Below are 5205 nucleotides of genomic sequence, written 5' to 3'. Positions count from 1 at the left end.
GGGGGAGTGGATGGAATGTTGGCGATACATTTCTTCCCTGAGTCTATAAAAATTCGATGCGTTATCATTATTGATTATTTCTGTCATATGTAATCCATAATCTCTGGAGGAATTGTAGTAGATTTATATGTATTACAGCATGTCGGCAACCGTACTGCGCCTAGCTCCGCGAAACCCGTAATGTATTGTGCATAGCACTTCTGTTTGACAGAATGTCTATTTTAAGGTCGCCAGTATTCGTGGTTAGTTAATAATAATAATACCAGACACCGGCCCTGCGTGTCGCACAGGTCGGAGTGACCGTGACAGAAGCACTGCTGTCTGACGGGACGACAGTCGTCTGCAGTACCCCCGGTGGCGTCGCCTTGGTAACCAGACTTACACCGCTCACAGCGCGGGCCCTCAGTGTTGTGTTGACAATTCTTGGAAATTTCGAAAGAAAGCAAATCTTAATGCAAAATCTTTATCTTTAAATGATATATAATGGCACTGTTTACATTCGTTCCTTGATATCAGCTTACAACATGTTGACATCACTTGTTGACATCATATTGGTATATTTGCCTTTCGAATTCCTTCTTTCATGATGCATCTCAGCAAGCGATAATACAAAGAAACATAAAGGAATACAGGGAATCTACGGAATTAAATATTAAGAATTCTTCGTTTATCCCTACTGACTTAGTCGGAGTGCCCATCACACGCTAGGACATCACATACGGCTGACTGTACAGCATTCGTTCGTTCTGGGTAACTTTCGAGATGTTACTTAAGATCATAGAAAAGTGTACACAATACACGTACCAGGCACGTGCCGACCCCGTCGCACTGTTTTGAGTGGCCGTTACACGCACAAGGCACAGTCGGCCTGTACTGCTGGCAGTCTGTAGGCGTGCCGCGCCGGGCGTCACCCACGTACCCCGGCAGGCACTTCTGACACCGGTCACCGACGGTGTTGTGTGCGCAAAACTAGCACAGTCACACATACCAAAAAGTTAGTAGAAAGTTATCGTGCCTTGTATACATGTAACTTGTTACATCTATATGCTAGGCCTATAGGGGGTCGTTTGGAATGCTAGTCTGGGTGCCGTCTGATTTGCTACGGGCGCGGGGCTCCTCATCGTTTTCAGCGAGCGTGCATGGGAGCCTCGATATACAATTAGGATGACACCCGGGGTACTAATTGCAAATTTAACATTTATATCCTACTTATCTAGCTTAAAAAATGTGAGAGATTGAGATACCATGTTTCTTTCTTCATACAGTCAGCCGAACAAGGAGAAGCAAATGATACATGTAGTTGCCTGGCATATGGACTTCAACGTAATCTGTATCAGTCTAAACGAGCGTCTTGATGCGCTATACGTACGCTTTCTTTCAAACCATTCGAAGGAACACCCCTTGGACGTTGCCAAAAAGCCATGTTTATTACCGTGCACTTGCCCGATGAGTCGCAGGTCAGGGAGTGGCCGTGACAGTTGCATCCTGGGAAGAGTGGGCTGCAGTCCCTGGGTGTCTGTTGTCTGGGGTTCCCCACGTATCCCGGCTTGCACCGCTCGCACATCTCGCCCATGGTGTTATGCCTGCAGTTCTAGTGTAAATGGCACGGTGCAAAATTTACTCCAGGCAACAGTCACAATTTAATGTCGAAAGGACACACAGGAAAAAAATCAAGAGACCTACTTTGTAACAGTGCATTTCGCCAATACTAAAAAACCTCATCGAGAAAATGTCTATCAACATCATAGTTTTGTCGTTAATAGCTCATTCAACACATTGTCCTGTTCTTTCTGGAACATACACAGCAATAAAACCCGTCACGTTTCTTTTGCTTCTTTTTCTTCTGCATGATTTTCCGTGACGCCCGCCCCTGCCATGTTCTCTTTGAAGCTTCGAAGGTCTAACCGTACATACCAGACACCTGCCCTTCTCGTCGCAGAACTTGGCGTGGCCGTGACACTGACAGGCCGGGCTGTCAGCCCTCTTACGCCGACAGTCGTCAGGAGTTCCCGTGGTGGCCACCCCGACGTACCCCTCCTTACACCGCTCACAGAACAGACCTTCTGTGTTGTGCTTACAGCCCTGCAGGGAGGCAGACATGATGGGAACTTGACTAAAGCTCCTGTCACACATTCCGAACACCCTCCCTCCCAACAACTAATCAACTAGGGTTGGTGGTAGGTTAGGAGCAGTCTGATCTGATTTAGGCCACACCTTTCGATACGAACTGAATCAAATTTGGCTTAAATTTTATTAAAATTTGACCCCCCGAACACTACTGCTCTACACAAGCCAACCATCAGCCACACATGTATCTTTTGTTCTAGTTTAGACCTTACCTTACAGACTCCGGTACTGTCGCATCTGTTGGAGTGGCCGTGACATACGCACTGTTTCATAGGTTTACAGTCCTCAGGGGTTCCCTTCGTGGCGTCTCCGAAATACCCCTCCTCACACAGCTCACAGGTCCAGCCGGCCGTGTGGTGTTTACAACCCTGTAAGTTGTGTAACGGCGGGTTACATTGTGCAACATGTAGAGAGCCATAAAGGGTCAGCAAATGGGTCGAAAAAGAGTACTAGTGAATATAGGCTGCAGAGAAAGACATTAAAACGAATTGACTGTGCACTCAATAACAAGGATGGTGTTGCATTCAATACGCTATCATAACAGTACTTTGTTGGTAACGTATGAAGTAGCAGGTAAAGGTCATCAAAACCAAGAGAATAAGACAATGCCGCAACTGACCAGACACCTGCCGGTTCCATCTTCAATGATGTTGGAGTGTCCATGGCAGGGCCCGTTAGTGGCGGCTGAGGGGAAGACTCAGATAACATAACTTTTTATCATATGCAACAATGCCCATCGCTTTATAATCATATAAAATTAGGGAACACATTTTCTTTGTTATAATGCCTTTCCAACTGTTGGCTATTGCTGGTTAGTGTGCACGTGCATCAGAATGAGTGTATAGCCCGCTGTATAGGCTCTGATCTACATTGAAGGTATCTAGACTTATGTGTACACGATAACGTTAGTATATCTTCATATGAAAACGTCCAAAAGGTAACAAATTTACACAACTTGGCCAAATTCTGTATGACTTACCGCAGTCCTTTTCGTCCGACTGGTCCCAGCAGTCCGGTACGCCGTCACACCGCCGCTTGGCGGGGATACACCGAGCGGGCTTCCCCCAGCCCGGGCGGCACAGGTGCTGGTCCGACCCGCACTGGCGAACGGGCTTGGCTGGGCTCGGTGTTCTCGGCGCTGTGGGACATGAATAAAAGGAAATTCGATTTCGTCTGTTTAGAAGAATTCATTTAATCTAGAAGCACAAAAAAGACAGAAATGCAAAGCAGATAATTCTTTTTCAAAAAGTTGAAGGTAGGTGAGACGGAACAGTACAAATGTCATGAGAAATAGGTAACCGACATGTACACTACTATTGCTGCGGTACTGTCTTAAGTCGCCAGGCGCTCGGCGTATTGGAGGTATTGCCTCATGACGTAAAGCGTACATCTGGAGTTGATATAACTTAAGTTTGTTTCATATTGCACCAATTCTAATTGTGACGTGATTGTAAAAAGGTGTCAAGGACAATTTGTTATATTGAAAGAAGAAGACACTGAATACGATAGTGCATGGTGCACTGACATTAAGCTAATTGTTACCCCCTCCCGTCGGATATAAAATAGTCTGCTCCTAACTCAGGTAAAAGTGACCCATGACCTCCAGGTTACTGTCCGTAATGAGGCTCAGATGGAGGAATTGGCGCGAAACTTTGTTGACATCCTGAGGGGGTACCACAGACTACAAAGTCAGACCATATCGGTTTTAGTCGATTCCATTTCCTCTCCTTCTGCTGTCATTTTATGAGAGCCTGACACTTTTACACTGTAACATGCAGTTTTATGTAGAACCCCAAATATACGCAGAAAATTCCACCGTGTAACTTGGATTTTCAAATTATGATGAACATCGATCGCATATTCAAATTCAAACCCTTCCCTGTACATTGAACTGTCCTGACTGACAACCTTGTCTAGCCTGGGTGCCCAGACTGTTTCCAGGGGCAATATATACAGGCTAACTTCTTGGCTCCAACATTTTTCCATAGTACTTGACTAGGTAAACACACCTCTTTGCAACGAGTGATTTCGAAGCAACATGTTCCCTGCAAGTAGACACCCTCCCCACCCCATGGCCCCAGCTTGACTCTTGTAACTGAACAGAGACGTCTAAAACGTCACGTTTTAAGCCCCCTTCTCCTTTGCCTTTTTACCGTGCAATGGAATGATGTGACCTTGAAGTACATTGCCCGAGTACTCACGTGATGTAACAACACTGCCCCCTGTGTTCCCCGTACCGCCCCCGCCGGGACAGTCCAGTTCATCTGAAGAGTCAAAACAGTTGGTGACGCCATTACAGCGCAGAGACCGGTCTACACAGAACCCGTCATAGCAGGAGAACGCTGTATCTGGGCACGCCGCGTCTGCGAGAAGAACAGTCCATGTACACAGGAGTACTACTCCTACTGGGAACACTTGCATCGTTACTTCAGGATGACTGTTTGGTCGGACTGTACAAAACTATCTCGAAGTTTTGATTTCCGGTCCCTTCAAATTAAAGCTTCGAGTCTTCTCCCCAATCGGTCACGCATCCTGTTTATTGGGACAGACCCAAAGGGGGTTGTCAGTCAGTACATCGGCAGAACGTACCGCGCCTGCGCGAAACTCGGGATTTTACATGGTTTTCGTGAAATGTTTGGTCGCATCATAATTTTACCCACCAGTTGCAGGCGGTGTCATGTTCCGACTATAGATGGGATGTCATCCTTACGTTCTGCCTAGCCTGGTTACCAAACCTATTATAGCTCCCGAGTCCGGCTACATCCTGTGATGTAGGACTCGGGAGCTATAATAGGTTTGGTAACCAGGCTACGTTCTGCCGAGGTGCACAACACATTACGGGCTTGACGCAGACGCAGTACGTTCTGCTGACGTGTCAGTCACCTGATTCGACGCGCAACTCCAAGGGTTTCTTATGAAAACATTAGATGTGAGGTTGTGAAACTGTGTTTAGTTGCAACTGACCTTTTAATTATATATAGATGTATGCGTTGAGTTTTTATTTTCTTTTTACTAATTTAGAATCATTATCTGCGGCACTACTCAATTACATCACACATAGCTGAATACGCATTCCTG

At 46.2% G+C, this 5205-nt stretch overlaps 1 pseudogene; it reads right to left on the bottom strand.

Annotated features, from left to right (window-relative positions):
* Positions 1-4628, bottom strand: part of LOC109471803 — a 14976-nt pseudogene extending 10348 nt beyond the window's left edge.
* Between the last annotated feature and the right edge of the window lie 577 nt (positions 4629-5205).

This window comes from Branchiostoma belcheri, unplaced genomic scaffold (genome assembly GCF_001625305.1).
Source record: "Branchiostoma belcheri isolate BF01 breed outbred unplaced genomic scaffold, Haploidv18h27 scaffold26, whole genome shotgun sequence".
Taxonomy (NCBI): Eukaryota; Metazoa; Chordata; class Leptocardii; order Amphioxiformes; family Branchiostomatidae; genus Branchiostoma; species Branchiostoma belcheri.
Note: the sequence above shows the minus strand (reverse complement) of the source record. Positions and strands in the feature narration are given on the sequence as shown.